This window comes from Vigna umbellata, chromosome 3 (assembly GCF_029865625.1).
Source record: "Vigna umbellata cultivar VRB3 chromosome 3, Vumbellata_1.0, whole genome shotgun sequence".
NCBI classification, from domain to species: domain Eukaryota; kingdom Viridiplantae; phylum Streptophyta; class Magnoliopsida; order Fabales; family Fabaceae; genus Vigna; species Vigna umbellata.
Genome location: NC_142167.1, coordinates 9,706,573 through 9,723,611, shown reverse-complemented (window position 1 = coordinate 9,723,611; position 17,039 = coordinate 9,706,573). Strand labels below are relative to the sequence as shown.

General features: G+C 34.5%; 1 long non-coding RNA gene and 1 pseudogene across 2 annotated transcripts; both read right to left on the bottom strand.

Moving 5' to 3' along the window:
• Positions 1 to 52: 52 nt before the first annotated feature.
• Positions 53 to 1,255, bottom strand: LOC148201602 (uncharacterized). Its single transcript, XR_015784876.1, has 4 exons — positions 1,157 to 1,255; positions 384 to 487; positions 187 to 309; positions 53 to 112 (listed from the first exon to the last, which is right to left on the bottom strand). It is a non-coding gene; the product is annotated as an uncharacterized LOC148201602 (long non-coding RNA).
• Positions 1,256 to 3,847: 2,592 nt separating this feature from the next.
• Positions 3,848 to 5,020, bottom strand: LOC148201601 (uncharacterized; annotated as a pseudogene). Its single transcript, XR_015784960.1, has 2 exons — positions 4,714 to 5,020; positions 3,848 to 3,857 (listed from the first exon to the last, which is right to left on the bottom strand). The product of XR_015784960.1 is annotated as an uncharacterized LOC148201601 (transcript).
• Positions 5,021 to 17,039: the final 12,019 nt, after the last annotated feature.

The window sequence follows — 17,039 nt, the reverse complement described above, 5'->3', positions numbered from 1 at the left end:
TATTGATTGTTGATTTGTCTTCTTTATTGAATTCCTCTCCATTTGAATTAACTGATGCTTTGACACATGTTTCACTGTTTTCTGTCCTTGATGCACCATAATCATCAAGCATCTGCAATTTCATCACAATTACCATTACATAAAACATTCATTCAAACAAATGTAATAAAACGATAAAGTACATACCACACCCGTCTCCATTGCACGTTTAATGAACTTGTCACCAACATTTATATTCATCCAATGCAAAAATCTTGGATATTTATGTACACAAACATTGGAAGGAATGAAACGATCACAAAACCATACCTGAAATACATCATAGACATCATAATTAGTCATCTCAATTCACAAACAGCAAACAATCCATGGAACAAATTTACCTGGAACACGTATACACAACCATCCACATAAACAGTGGTTGCACCTTTTCCTCTATTCCACGCTGTACAAGCTTTGCACAGACTGCTAAGTAGATAATGGTACACTATACGAGCCCAACAAAAAGTTCCCAAATCACTGATTCTATCAACAATTTCAAACAAAATTGGGAATATTGTTCTGCTGCGATTAGGAAACAGTACCTCACTAATTGCTACCAAAATGTACAACCTACAAACATCTATTGAAGGCAACATTTTGTGTTGCTTAAAAATAAATTCATATACCAAATCCAATTCATAATTTCCATCACCAAAGTACTTCCGACAATGACTTTCACTGAGTTTGTTTTCATTCAATTTAATCTGCTCACCAACCAAACCCAACCCTAGGCTTAAGCTGACATCTATTTCCTTGAATTCAACAAATTTATCTCTAAAACTAAAACCACCTCTGTCATCATCCCATCTAATCAGTAAATCGCTCAGAATATTCCTTCCAATCTTAATATTACCATGTAATTCTAAAAACCATCGAAAGTGAGTCTTGGAGATTATGGACTTCTGCTCCTCACTCAAAATGTCATTCAAAGAAGCAATACGTTTCGTTTTCAATGAGTGACGAACAAACAACTGCAAAAAAAATTGTATTTTGGTACAAATAACCAACGTCAGTCACAACCCAAAAGCAACACACACCAAAAAAATTACCAACACATGCAACATCAAAATCCCCTCCCCAAAATACGAATACAGAGACACGAAAAAGTTCATACCTTGTTCGAACAACCATTGTCACCGGACGAACCCATTGCACAAAAAAGGTAACAACTTCCACCAAATCCACACCCAACGACACAACGCTAATCTCTAACTCAAACAAAGAAGACGAGTTCACAAAGACACCGAAGGAGACAACGGTGATCTACAACTCAAACAAACAAACCCAATGTCCACAGAGATTCAAACCAAAGAAATGGTCACGGGGAAGCGGGACAGAGAGATCTTCAAAACAAACGAAACCCTTACAATGGAGGACGAACAACAGTTATGAAGAGAGAAGTTCAAATGAATTTCAAATCCCTAAAATGGAGAGAGAATAGGTTGATAACGACAGAAGTTACAGTTCGAAAATGAAGAGGGCACTTTCGGAATCCTAACTTCTGCCCCTCCAAATCAGATTTTTAATTACAAATAACATTCAAATTACGTCCACTTAAAAGTTGACACGTGGCGTTGTCAAATTTTTGTCAAATTTGCGTTGTTGGAATATCGCGATCCTTTTTATAAAGCACAGGACAAAATTAATACATACAAGTAAGGGCAAAATATAATTTTAATAATAATTTAGGGATGAAAAATGTATTTGACCAAAAAAAATACAATCTTAAGACAACATTTTTAATTTGATCATTTGTTTAAATTCCATTAATGTTTAAAATAATTAAACTCATGTTTGACCTATAGTATTGTAGCTTGTATTTATTAAATAAAGAAATAAAGTTAATATAAATTGGAGGGTTGAATATTAAGAGTAAGTATTAATTATATTTTTGGTCTTCCAATTTTCTTAAAAAATAAAAAGAAAAAATTGATAATTTTGTTTAATGCAATTAAGTTATTTAGTTTTTAAAAATGATCAAATTAAATTGTTTTTATTACATTTTGTTAAGTCATACCTGTATATATGTCACGTGTTAGCTTTATCATCTTATAGAGATAGATTTGTTGAATTTATATAGAGAAATCCATACAAATTTGCTAAATTTGGAGCCATTTCTACAAATGTTAGAAATTGAGAAAACAAAACCCATATAAATTTGTTTTTCCTTGAACTTTTGCAACTAAACTTATAGACCTAATTAAAATTCACATTTAGACTCATGTTTACTTTAGATTTTAATATATATATATATATATATATATATATATATATATATATATATATATATATATATATATATATATATATATATATTCTAAATGTGTTAAACAAAAATCATTTATAATTTTCAGGTTGTTTCTTAATCTCTTTTCACTCTAATGTTGTTTTTACTTCTTCTCTAAATTTCATTGTGTGACCATCAATAAATAACTAACTTTTCAAGATCAGTTCACATAATCAAGATCAAACAAGTTAAATGGAATTTTGCATTAATCGTTAAACGTTTTGAGTTTGATTTCTCTTCTATAATTTCATTTTGTACTTCATGATTATAATTTCCATTTCTAATTTTAGAAATGAATTGAATCTTGATAATTGAATATATATTAGATTGAATTACATTTGGATATAATTTGTATAACTAATTTAATTGATTAACTGAATTAGTTAATTGTTGAAATTAAATATAAATTTTTGAAGAACTGTGATAAAAAAGGATTATTTAGTTGGTGAATATGTGACTTGAATATTTATTCTCTTACTTATCATAATAGATATACATGTGGAGTTAAGGTTCCAAAGAATGTATGATTTATTTTTTATATACACATTGCTTTAAATTGTCATTGCAAGGTGCGGGAATGCTTACAAAAATAGTCTAGTTATAATATTTATCTATATAAATTTTCTTTGTAGAAGATTCAGTTGAACTTTTGAATTCTGAAATTTTGAAAAAAAAATAAGGATTTAAATAGTTTTTGGGTAACCAGGACTATATAGTTTAAGAATTTTTTTTTTTTTAAAATAGCATTTATTTTCTTGATTTCCGAGATGAGAATAACAAAATATGTGTTCGATTTTAACTATTTTTAATATTTAAAAAATTATGAAATAATTTTATCAATTTTGAATAATAAGAATATATTTGTATTTGTATTAAAAATTTTATTAAATAACTTATGCTAAATGGTGATAAAATAATCTAACAATCATAATAGAATCCATCTTCTCCATCTCCACATCTTGATAAAGGGTGGTGATATTTTGAATCCTCTAAATAAAAACTTCTCACTTAACTACTCAAAATAATAATAATATTTTAATAACATTTATTTTACTTTTTAATTTAAAATTTCAATAATAAGGGAATTGTGAAGTGGTTCTATTTTATTTGAAGGATGTCAAAGTATTACTTTTCCTTGACAAACTATAACCAACAGTAAAATACAATCCAGAACTCAAACATGTAACTTTTGGCTCAGAATCTGTAAGTTGTCATGTATAATTTTGTTCCATACTGTACGGCTCATAAGATTTTCTCTTAGCTTCTTTACCAAATTAAGTGCTTTATATAATTCATATATTAATTTGTAGCTTTTGAAAATCTTAAAGAGCTCATTACAAGTGCCTCTCTTCTTTATGCTTTTGAAAACCTTAAGTACATATCATACTACAGCATATTAAATAAATTATCCCAGAAAAATAAAATCATAAGAAAATGTTGCATCCAACTGTTGCTTGAAAACTGCTTCCATTCCAACACAACTTCTGACGACCATTTTTTGTGTAAAATGCAACCTCCTCATTGACACCTGTGATATTACAACAGAATAATTAAAATGCTAGAACGAATAGAAAGCAACACCATCCTATAAAATGTGAACATCACAAAGACCAAAGGCGTAAGCATTTAAACAAAGGGAATGAAGTGGAATAAAATCCAGAGGTAAGCATGACATAATATTATAATATGCCTTTGATTAAAATGAAGTTCTCACATGGCCACCTATATTATTGTAAGCCACATAATAACATTTTCAGTTCCAAAGTCAATGACACCAACTTGAAATCACGACAGCAACAAAATCACTAGCATGAGTGGATACAAACAACCAAAAAAATGTTGCATGTTTCCCCTTCAAGCCTTATCATGTCAATGATAAATTAACATTATCAGTAGTTTGATTGAGGATTTTTCATGTAGGATACCATTACTTCCAAACTTCAAACTAACTAGTGAACAAATCAACCTGTCCCAATTTAATATCTTAATGGTTAAAAGATTGCAGGCCAAATTGATATCTTATGCAAAACTATACATGTTTAGAGAGTAGGCTATATAGATAAGTCCACATGGCATGGTAAAATCCATCTTATTTTGATTATTCTACAATGACACAGCCATTATTTGTACATAATGGCCCTTAATAACCCTTTCTAGCAAAGGTTATGTGTGGTTTCTGATAGTGTCTTAGATTTTGGATATTAACCATCTCAAGGTGCTCGAGTCAAAATAGCTTAAAATAATTCATGCCATACAGGGAAATTCATTGCAATTTACCTAAACATCGTGTATTTACTTGAAAATAGTGTGATGTAGAGATATGGTGCAGATTTTAGTGATGCTCCAAAGGAGAACATTTTGTCTTTTATATAGGGGCTAAATACCTGACTTTCTTGATCATAATGGCTTTAAGTTTCTTAGCAAGATCCTCAGATCGAAGCCTTCGCTCCAAGTTCTTTCGGGCTCAAACACGCTTCTCAGAGTTTTTGATGTGGAATCTTAATCCCACTTCCTTGCATCTTACGCTGCATCAATGCCAATGCCATTTCCAAGTTCCCATTTGTGACCCTCACTCGTATGCCTCTGCATTGCTGAAGCTGTTGCATTTGATTATGCCCAGTATTGAAGGGTTTTAGTTGTGAAACCTGAAGTTCTGAATAAGCTTGATAAATGCCTTGCCTAGGAGTTCATATCCTTGAGATACAAATGTGCTTACTCCTTCTCTTCCTTTTACAAGCACTAGTAAAAAGCAAGGAGAAAAAAAATATTCAATTAGAAAAAAAAAATCTAGTTGTATTGTTGTTGACACAGCACCATGAATAAAAAACGAGGTCAATTATATTTCTTTCATAATTTTTTTGGAACTTTTGAATATCTTGTTTTTGGGTGTCAACAAGGAGGACTGATTCAGTTTTGCAGAAGAAAACCCAAATCAATCCATTTGAATAGTTTTGGTTTCCTAAGTAAAAGAAGACCAAAACAGTATCAATTACGAAGACTATGGGCATAAACTTCAAGCCTGTGACTGAAAAGACATGACATAATAGAAACAATTACATCTGGATCTTTCAAAAGACATTACACAAGCAAGAAATCGAATCCAAGAATAGATGATATCATTACACATGTTGAAATTTTCCCAGGGCTTCACATATATTGAATAATTCATACCAAACTGTGCATCAGCCATGTAACTTCCAAATAGAAAAATATACAACTCCAACAACATGGCACAAAACCCACTTGCTAAGAGACCCAATATGAATGAGTTTCAGCGAATCAAAGGATCGAGGAAGAATCTGAAGCAGTTCGACCAAGAGAAAAACAAACCGTGGTACAAAAAAATATTTTTTTTTAATTTGTGTGCAACGGGAATTAGAAGAAAATAAGGTAAACACAAAAATACAGAGGGAAAAGGTAACTTACAGATTCAAGGTTGAAGGTGAGCAAGGAAGGAAGACTGCGAAGACTGCGAAATGATAAAAAAACAGTGGCAGAATTCTGATCCCACAAACTCAGATATGAGATTCTGTTCGGACTCTACTCTCTCTTCCTGCTCTTCCTCTCTAAGATTCCTTAACAAAAAGATTCAATTGAAAATGAAACCCTAATTTGCAAAAGAAGGAAGGGTTCCAAAAGTGAAAACTGAAGTGAAATGGAATGTGAAACAAATATAAGAAATTTGGAGAAGAGGGAGACAAAGGAAAAAGGTTTAATGTCCATGTAGGATGGGTTCAAAGTTGTCTTCCTTTTTATCAAAAGTTCACTAACATCTTATATTTTGCAAAAACGGTTCATCTTAGTCCTTTTTGCTTACGACAAAAAGTTGATAACGTGTTCACTTATTATTGACGTGGCACTGCCACATAATTTGAGGTGTACATTTTGAGAATAAAATTAAATGACGTGGAAATATTCAATGTTTGGTACATGCGCAGTTGATAACAGTTGAAAAACTGTTATTTTCATGCTTAAAATTGATACTAAAAGCAACCTTTCTACATAGAAACTAGCTTGAAATCAAGTTTTTCTTCATATTTTCAGAAATAAGAGAGCTGGACAGGTTTATGCTTGATTTCAGTGTTTTTGTGCAGGTTTTAAGGTGAATTTAGTGAAAGAAGTGAAGAAGGAGAGAGATGGAATCAGAAAAGACATCAAAAAGTGCAAAAGGAGAAGTCGCAAGTACCGCTCAGCGGAAGTTTACCGCTGAGCGGCACTCAGGAGCTCACGGGAGGACCGTTGAGGGGCAAAATGACCGCTGAGGGGAAGAAACGACTCACGCACTTACCGCTGAGCGGCAATTTACCGCTGAGCGGCAATTTACCGTTGAGCGGCACACTTATGGGCTTGGACCTAGATTTTTTGTAATTTTAGAATAGTATATAAGCTTTAGGACGTCCTAGGGTTTGTATCTTTGGCAGAAACGAAGCAGACACTCTCTCTTCCACCCCTTTGAAGGAGGATCTTGGATGCTCAGGCTACCTCTTCACCTTTCTAGGGTTTTATCCTTCATTCTTTCATTATTGTTCATCTAGGTTCACCATGAATATGGTGAACTAAACCTTGTATGTTTGTTGGGAATCAATGTAATCTTTTGAAGCTCTCATATATGGAATTTGTGCTTGCATCTTAATCTAAGATTTATGCTTTCTTTCATCATTAGTTAGGGTTTTTCCTCTTTACTTAATGCTTGCTTTGTTTAACTCATTCAATGCATGATTATTGATTTTGTCGATACGGGAACGTACGGGGAAGTCTAGATCCGGGGAATTTCTCCCAATAAGTATATTGGTTGCCTTAAGCTCCTGTGCTAAATAAACTAATTATTAGGAATGCTAGGAATCGTATGAACTCGTAATTAGGGAGAAGCCTTCTTGAAAGGTAATTTAGAGAGTGGCATTAACAATGATGAATTGAATGTTGAATTCCTAAAATATATGAGAGTGGATAAGATGAATTTGATAAACCCCAACAACATATTCATTCATATAATCCATTGAAAGTGTTTGTATTTTGTTTTAGCCATTGATCAACCTCATGCATACATGTTTATTTTCGTCTTTTGCATAGTAAAATCCAATTATTTTGTTCTTAAGTCTTAGCTAATCAACAAATCACATAACTAAACTAGGCCGTGAGTCCTTTGGGAGAACGATACTTGGTCTTACCGAGTTTATTACTTGAAACGATTCGGTCATACTTGCCGATTGTTCAACAAGTTTGTGACATCATATTTTGGTGATCATAAATTTGTCCATCAAGTTTTTGGCGCCGTTGCCGGGGACTCTGGTTTAACTGGTTAATTTGTGTGATTATTGATTATCTTTAACTTTAAATTTGAATTTCTGTTTTTATTTTTTCTGTTTTTATTTTATTTTATTTTATTTTATTTTATTTTATTTTATTTTATTTTATTTTATTTTATTTTATTTTCTGTTTTTATCTTTTCTGTTTTTATTTTTATTTTATTTTATTCTCTGAATCTTATATCTTCTCCTATATCTTTTTGTGCTAACCAAATATTCTAGGGTTTTTTTCTCTTGTGTATGCAGGAGGCAATTCGAACAAGGAACAAGATAACTGCAGAACCTCTTCTTGAAGGTTTAGACGAGAGTAGACGGAGGAGAAGAATCCGAACATCTAGAGAACTTTTCCCTCCTCCGGAAACTCTGTTGCAACCATCACCACAAGGTTCTGACCATAGCACAGAAAATATGGAGAACAATAATATCAGAAGAACTCTTGCTGATTACACCAATACAGCTGGACCTCAGCACTTTAACAGTATAGCTAGACCTAGAGTCAATGCAGCTAATATGGAGGTCAAACCAGCACTGATTCAACTGGTGAAAAGCAACCAATTTAATGGGTTATCTCATGAAAGCCCATATGAGCACCTCACTACCTTCAATGAGATTTGCAACACAGTCAAGATTAATGGGGTGCCAGACGAAGCTATCAAACTTAGCTTGTTTCCTTTCTCATTGGGAGGCAATGCTAAGCTTTGGTTGAATTCTTTCCCAGAAGAAAGTTTCACAGAGTGGGAAGCAGTCGTCACAAAATTTTTAAACAAGTACTTCCCACAATCTAAGGTGACAAAAGGCAAGCAAGAGATTTCTTCATTTAAGCAGGGTATGGAAGAATCACTGGGGCATGCATGGGACAGATATAAAAGCCTGTTACGAAAAACTCCCATGCATGGTTTCAAAGAAGAAGAAGTAGTCCTAACTTTCCTTGGAGGTCTTGGTTCACAAATTAAGATGATGCTTCATGCCTCAGCAGGAGGAAACATTAACTGGAAAACTCCAGAGGAAGCAACTGAAATTATTGAAAATATGGCTACTAGTGACAACGAACTCAACATTGAAAGAGGATATCTTAGTCAGAAGGAGTTGTTACAATCAAATGATGTTTTGCTTATTCAAAATAGAATTATATCTCAATAGCTTGAAGAGGTAATTATGAAGCTTTCTCAAATACCACAGGAAATACAACAGGTCTCAATGGTTCAAGTGCAACAACAAAAATGGCAAATGCAATCTACTCTAGTTGAGAAAACAACAAAACTTGAAGAGACTTTCCAAAGATTCTTGAAGACGAATGCGTCTTATTGTCAGAATGTGGATGCTGCATTTAAAAATATGGAGGTTTATGTTGAGAGAATAGTTGACAAGATGAAACATGATAATCTCATAAAGGAGTGTAAAACTGTTGTGACCAGAAGTGGTAGAGTGTTAGAGAAGAGAAAAAAAGAAAGAGAGGAGAAAGAAAACGAGAGTGAGAGTGAAAAAGAAACATGTGAGTGGAAAGAAAGAGTTGAGAGAGAGAAAAAGAAAAAAGAAGAAGAGGAGAGGAGAGAAAAAAAAGAGAGAGAAGAGAGAGAGGAGAGACAAAAAGAAAAAGAGTATGAAAAGCCACTTCCTTATCCAAAGAGTTATTCAAGGAAGGAGAAAGAAAAGCAGTTGGAAAGATTCATGGAGTTGTTTAAGAAGCTGGAGATCACTATACCATTCTCTGAAGCATTGCAACAGATGCCAGCATATGCAAAGTTTTTGAAGGAACTCCTCACAAAGAAACACAAGTACATTGAAAAGGAAACTATCAATGTACAGGGTAACTGCAGTGCAATCATACAGAAACTACCTCCTAAACTTAAAGATCCAGGAAGCTTCACTATTCCATGCACCATAGGAGATGTGAAAGTTGGAAGAGCATTGATTGATTTGGGAGCTAGCATTAATCTAATGTCGCTATCCATGTGCAAAACAATTCAGGGGTTAGAAATTAAACCAACCAGAATGGCTCTTCAATTGGCAGACAGGTCTCTTAAATATCCATATGGAGTGGTTGAAGATGTTCAGTGAAGGTTGACAAATTTGTATTCCCAGTGGATTTTATTGTGATGGAGATAGAAGGGAATAGTGATGTTCCTCTTATTCTTGGGAGACCTTTTATGAAGACTGCTAGAGTTTTGATTGATGTAGAGAATGGTAAGCTTAAAATGAGAGTTGATGATGAAGAAGTCACTTTTGACGTATCCAAGGCCATGACATATCCAAATGATGACAAAGCATGTTTTCAATTTGATGAACTTGATGAAGTTTGTATGGTGCAAGAAAGGATGGTGCGAAATATTTCTCCATTGGAAAAAACTCTCATTGATGCATGTGAAGATTTAGATGAAGAAGAAGAGAAATTGATTGATGAATGTCTGATGGACTTGGAAACATTGAAAAAGAGTCCGGAGGAAGATCCAATATTCGAAATAATTGATAAGGAAGAAGCAGTCAAAGCATAGACACCAGAATTAAAAAGATTGCCATCACATCTGAAATATGTTTTTCTAGAAGAAGATGGAACAAAGCCAGTCATCATCAATAACACTTTATATCTACAAGAAGAAGAGCAGTTGATAGAAATTCTGAAAGCCAACAAAGAAGCAATTGGGTGGTCAATATCAGATCTCAAAGGTATTAGCCCAACTTATTGCATGCACAAGATTTTTATGGAAGAAGATTGTAAACCAAGTGCTCAACCACAGAGAAGGTTAAATCCTGTTATGAAGGAGGTGGTCAGAAAAGAAGTGTTGAAACTGCTAGAAGCGGGTATCATCTATCCAATCTCTGACAGTGAATGGGTGAGTTCAGTACAGGTGGTTCCAAAGAAAGGTGGGATGACAGTAATTTATAATGATAAGAATGAACTTATTCCTACTCGGACAGTTACTGGCTGGCGTATGTGCATTGATTACAGGAAGCTGAATAAAGCTACTAGGAAAAATCATTTTCCTCTTCCTTTCATGGATCAGATGTTAGAAAGGTTATCAGGGCAGGCTTTTTATTGTTTTCTAGATGGATATTCTGGATACAATCAAATTGTGGTAGATCCAAAAGACCAGGAGAAGACGGCTTTTACTTGTCCTTTTGGTATCTTTGCATATAGAAAGATGCCTTTTGGATTATGTAATGCTCCAACTACGTTTCAGAGGTGTATGCAGGCAATTTTTGCAGATCTCTTAGAAAAATGCATTGAAGTATTCATGGATGATTTCTCAGTTTTTGGAAATTCTTTCCAAAGATGTTTGGCTAATTTGAACACTGTCTCAAAAGATGTGTTCAGACAAATCTTGTTCTTAATTGGGAGAAATGTCATTTCATGGTAACTGAAGGAATTGTATTGGGGCATAAAATCTCTGCTAAAGGAATTGAGGTAGACAAAGCTAAAGTAGAAGTCATTGAGAAACTACCTCCACCAACAAATGTAAAGGGGATTAGAAGTTTTCTTGGTCATGCTGGGTTTTATAGAAGATTCATCAAAGATTTCTCAAAAATTGCTAAACCATTGAGTAATCTTTTGATGAAGGATGCTCCTTTTGTGATGAAGGATGCTCCTTTTGTGATGAATGAAGACTGTCTGAAAGCTTTCGACACATTGAAGAAGAAGTTAGTGTCAGCTCCAGTAATTGTAGCTCCAGATTGGAATCAAAATTTTGAATTAATGTGTGATGCAAGTGATTATGCAATAGGAGTTGTCCTTGGCCAGCGGAAAGAACAAAAGTTTCATCCAATTTATTATGCTAGCAAGGTTCTGAACGATGCTCAATTGAATTATGCTACCACAGAGAAAGAATTTCTTGCCATTGTGTATGCTCTAGAGAAATTTAGACCTTATCTTATTGGGTCTAAGGTGACTGTCTATACAGATCATGTAGCTATCAAATATTTGTTGACAAAACCAGATTCTAAGCCACGTCTGATTAGATGGGTACTACTATTGCAAGAATTTGATGTAGAAATCCGTGATAAGAAAGGAAGTGAGAACTTAATTGCTGATCATTTGTCACGGTTAGTCAACAATGAGGTCACTAGCAAGGAGTCTGAAATCTGGGAATCTTTTTCAGATGAATCACTCATGTATATTCAGCAGAGGCCCTGGTTTGCTGATATGGCTAATTTCAAAGCTGCAAGGGTCATGCCGGAAGACTTAACTTGGCAACAAAGAAAGAAATTTCTGCATGATGCCAAGCAGTTTGTTTGGGATGATCCTTATTTGTTCAAAATTGGAGCAGATAATCTTCTGAGGAGATGTGTTACAAATGAAGAAGCAGAAGGAATTCTCTGCATTGTCATGATTCACCTTATGGAGGACATTTTAATGGAGAAAGGACAGCAGCAAAAGTCCTTCAATCAGGGTTTTATTGGCCAACTTTATTTAAAGATGCCCATAATCATGCTAGAAATTGTGATAAATGTCAAAGAGCAGGGACAATAACTAAACGTCATGAGATGCCTTTACAAGGTATTTTAGAGGTTGAGGTTTTTGATTGTTGGGGTATTGACTTTGTTGGACCCTTCCCTCCATCTTTCAACAATGAATATATTCTGGTAGCAGTGGATTATGTGAGTAAATGGGTGGAAGCATTAGCTTGTCCTAAAAATGATGCTAGCACGGTAATTAAATTCCTGAAGAGGCAGATATTCTCACGTTTTGGCACTCCAAGAGTGTTGATCAGTGATGGAGGATCTCATTTTTGCAATTATCAGCTAGAGAAAGTACTCAAACACTATGGAGTAAAACATAAGGTAGCTGCACCTTATCATCCACAAACCAATGGACAAGCTGAGGTGTCTAACAGGGAGATAAAAAGGATCCTGGAAAAAAACAGTGACTTCATCAAGAAAGGATTGGTCTCTCAAATTGGATGATGCTCTTTGGGCTTATAGGACAGCAATGAAGACGTCTATGGGATTATCACCGTTTCAATTAGTCTATGGGAAAGCATGCCATTTGCCAGTAGAATTGGAGCATAGAGCATTATGGGCTTTGAAATTCTTGAATTTTGATCCTTATGAAACTCAATGCACACGCAGAAGGCAGATTTTGGAGCTTGAAGAAATGCGATTACATGCATATGATTCATCCAAGGCTTACAAAGACAAGATTAAATTTTATCATGACAGGAAGTTGGTGAATAGAGTTTTCAATCCAGGACAACAGGTACTATTGTTCAATTCAAGATTGAAGATATTTCTTGGGAAGCTGAAGTCAAAATGGTCAGGACCATTTGTGATAAAAGAAGTGCATCCGCATGGAGCAATTGAAATATTTAACCCAGCTGCTGATGATCCACAGAGAAGTTGGGTGGTGAATGGTCAACGTCTCAAACCCTATCTAGGGGGAGAGGTGCAACAATTTTCCACAATGATGTTGTTGGTTGATCCTTGAAAGTTTGGGTCAGGCTCGTGACGTTAAACAAGCGCTTACTGGGAGGCAACCCAGTATTCTGTAAGTATTTTACGTTTTTAGATTAGAATTTGATGTACGTTATTGGAAACCTGGTTTGTGTGATGGTTTGCTATTAACTGTGATTGTTTGATAAGTAATGCTTGATGATGATTATTGATTGATTGATGTTGAGATGATGTGCACATTAAAAAGCTTATATAGGTAATTCACAAGCTTTGTGAACAAATGCATGATATTATGATTGTGATTGTGAGATTAAGCAGGATGTGTATGTCAAATGTGGATGAGCTTATATGTGAGGTTTTGAGCTCCAGAGTTGTTATTGTTAAATGCTATTACTTTGAAAGCATGAATGACTTTGCCCAGGTTTTCTATGATTGAATCAATTGCTTGTTTTGCATCATATGATCAAGGCCGTTTGTTGGAACCCTTTTTATTGGCCAAATTCATAAAGTTAGCCTACTAGAAGAGAACACTTTGTGTTCTATCCTTTGAACCCTTAGCCTTGAACATACACTGAAAACCCTTGATTGAAAATCTTTACCTTGAGTTAAGTAGAAGATCTTGTGTGGTATGGTTAAATGTTCAAGTTTGGGGTTGTTAGGAAAACATGAAAAAGGAAAAGCATTGAGCTAAGAGCTAAAAAGTAAGAATATGCAAAGAAAAAGAAAAGAAAAGAAAAAGAAGCAAAGTTCAATGCAAATGCAAAGGCAAGTTGGGAAGAATAAGAAAAATTGTGTTGTTATGATTCTCTTAACTAAAGGATTTTGTGATCCAGAAAAACCAATTTTCTTGTTAGCCCAGCCACATTATAAGCCGTTGAAAAGTCCTTGTGATGATGCATGCTTGTGAATGTTTTTTATTGTGGTAAAATGAAAGGCAAAGTTGATTCATGTAACATTGTGATAGTAGAGTGAATGAGTGATTACCTCGTATACACTTGAGTGTGAGTGAAACACTTTACCTAGTGAGAAAATATTCCATGAACACATGAACATCCATGCTTAATTGATTGATCATTCATAAAAAAATAGCATTTGTTGGAATTTAAATGACTTTGTAAACACTAAAGCATGTGCACATCTTGATTGAACTATTGGTCATAAGTTTGATTGACGTTTTTACTTATTTTGAAAAGAAGATTTTTGAATGAGTGAACCATCATATGAATTGGTTGAAGATTGAGTTACATCTTGTTTGCTTGAGGACAAGCAAAGTTCTAAGTTTGGGGTTGTGATAATAGTTGAAAAACTGTTATTTTCATGCTTAAAATTGATACTAAAAGCAACCTTTCTACATAGAAACTAGCTTGAAATCAAGTTTTTCTTCATATTTTCAGAAATAAGAGAGCTGGACAGGTTTATGCTTGATTTCAGTGTTTTTGTGCAGGTTTTAAGGTGAATTTAGTGAAAGAAGTGAAGAAGGAGAGAGATGGAATCAGAAAAGACATCAAAAAGTGCAAAAGGAGAAGTCGCAAGTACCGCTCAGCGGAAGTTTACCGCTGAGCGGCACTCAGGAGCTCACGGGAGGACCGCTGAGGGGCAAAATGGCCGCTGAGGGGAAGAAACGACTCACGCACTTACCGCTGAGCGGCAATTTACCGCTGAGCGGCACACTTATGGGCTTGGACCTAGATTTTTTGTAATTTTAGAATAGTATATAAGCTTTAGGACGTCCTAGGGTTTGTATCTTTGGCAGAAACGAAGCAGACACTCTCTCTTCCACCCCTTTGAAGGAGGATCTTGGATGCTCAGGCTACCTCTTCACCTTTCTAGGGTTTTATCCTTCATTCTTTCATTATTGTTCATCTAGGTTCACCATGAATATGGTGAACTAAACCTTGTATGTTTGTTGGGGAATCAATGTAATCTTTTGAAGCTCTCATATATGGAATTTGTGCTTGCATCTTAATCTAAGATTTATGCTTTCTTTCATCATTAGTTAGGGTTTTTCCTCTTTGCTTAATGCTTGCTTTGTTTAACTCATTCAATGCATGATTATTGATTTTGTCGATACGGGAACGTATGGGGAAGTCTAGATCCGGGGAATTTCTCCCAATAAGTATATTGGTTGCCTTAAGCTCCTGTGCTAAATAAACTAATTATTAGGAATGCTAGGAATCGTATGAACTCGTAATTAGGGAGAAGCCTTCTTGAAAGGTAATTTAGAGAGTGGCATTAACAATGATGAATTGAATGTTGAATTCCTAAAATATATGAGAGTGGATAAGATGAATTTGATAAACCCCAACAACATATTCATTCATATAATCCATTGAAAGTGTTTGTATTTTGTTTTAGCCATTGATCAACCTCATGCATACATGTTTATTTTCGTCTTTTGCATAGTAAAATCCAATTATTTTGTTCTTAAGTCTTAGCTAATCAACAAATCACATAACTAAACTAGGCCGTGAGTCCTTTGGGAGAACGATACTTGGTCTTACCGAGTTTGTTACTTGAAACGATTCGGTCATACTTGCCGATTGTTCAACAAGTTTGTGACATCATATTTTGGTGATCATAAATTTGTCCATCAACTTTTTGATTAGTTAATTGATCATTCATGAAAATAGCATTTGTTGGATAGTATGTGTTTGAGTGATCACTAAAAGCATGTGCACATCTTGATTAAAGTCTTGATGATGAGCTAAATTGAGTATTTACTTGTCTTGAAAGAAGGATTTTTGAATGTGGTGAACCATTATATGGATTGATGGAAGATTGAGTTACATCTTGTTTTCTTGAGGACAAGCAAAGTTTTAAGTTTGGGGTTGTGATAACGGTTGAAAAACCGTTATTTTTATGCTTAAAATTGATACCAAAAGCAATCTTTAAGACTTAGAAACTAGCTTGAACTCATATTTTTACTTTAGTTTTGTGAATAAGAGAGTTAAAAGTGAATTAATGGTTTTTTGCAAGATTCCCTTGATTTTGTAGGCTAATTGAATGATTTGAAAGAAGAATTGAAGTACCGAATGATTGGAGTGCTGAAAAGTCAACTAGAAACCAGAAAAGTCAACCAGTCAACCAGTCAACCAGTCAACCAGAAAAGTCAACCAGTCAACCACAAAAGTCAACCAGTCAACCAGAATACGGAAAAAGTCAACCATACGAGTTTTGGGCCAGTTTTCTGCGATTTTATGATCTGTTTGGGCCTGGACCCGTTTGCTATTATTTTTATGTCCTATTTAAAGACCTAGATGTCTTAGGGTTTTGTATCTTTGGCAGAAACGAAGCAAACATTCTCTCTTTCACCCCTTTGAAGGACGATCTTGGATGCTCAGGCTACCTCTTCACCTTTCTAGGGTTTTATCCTTCATTCTTTCATTATTGTTCATCTAGGTTCACCATGAATATGGTGAACTAAACCTTGTATGTTTGTTGGGGAATCAATGTAATCTTTTGAAGCTCTCATATATGGAATTTGTGCTTGCATCTTAATCTAAGATTTATGCTTTCTTTCATCATTAGTTAGGGTTTTTCCTCTTTGCTTAATGCTTGCTTTGTTTAACTCATTCAATGCATGATTATTGATTTTGTCGATACGGGAACGTACGGGGAAGTCTAGATCTGGGGAATCTCTCCCAATATTATATTGGTTGTCGTTAAGCTCCTGCACTTGATGAACTAATTATTAGGAATGCTAGGAATTGTATGAACTCGTAATTAGGGAGAAGCCTTCTTGAAAGGTACTTTAGAGAGTGGCATTAACAATGATGATTTGAATGTTGAATTCCTAAAATATATGAGAGTGGATAAGATGAAATTGACCCCCAATAACATATTCATATATATATTTCATTGAAAGTGCTTGTCTTTTGCTTTTGTCATTGATCAAAACCTCATGCATACATGTTTATTTTCTGTTTTGCATATTAAACTTCTATTATTTCATTCTTAAGTCTTAGCTAATCAACAAACCACATAACTAAACTAGGCCGTGAGTCCTTTGGGAGAACGAT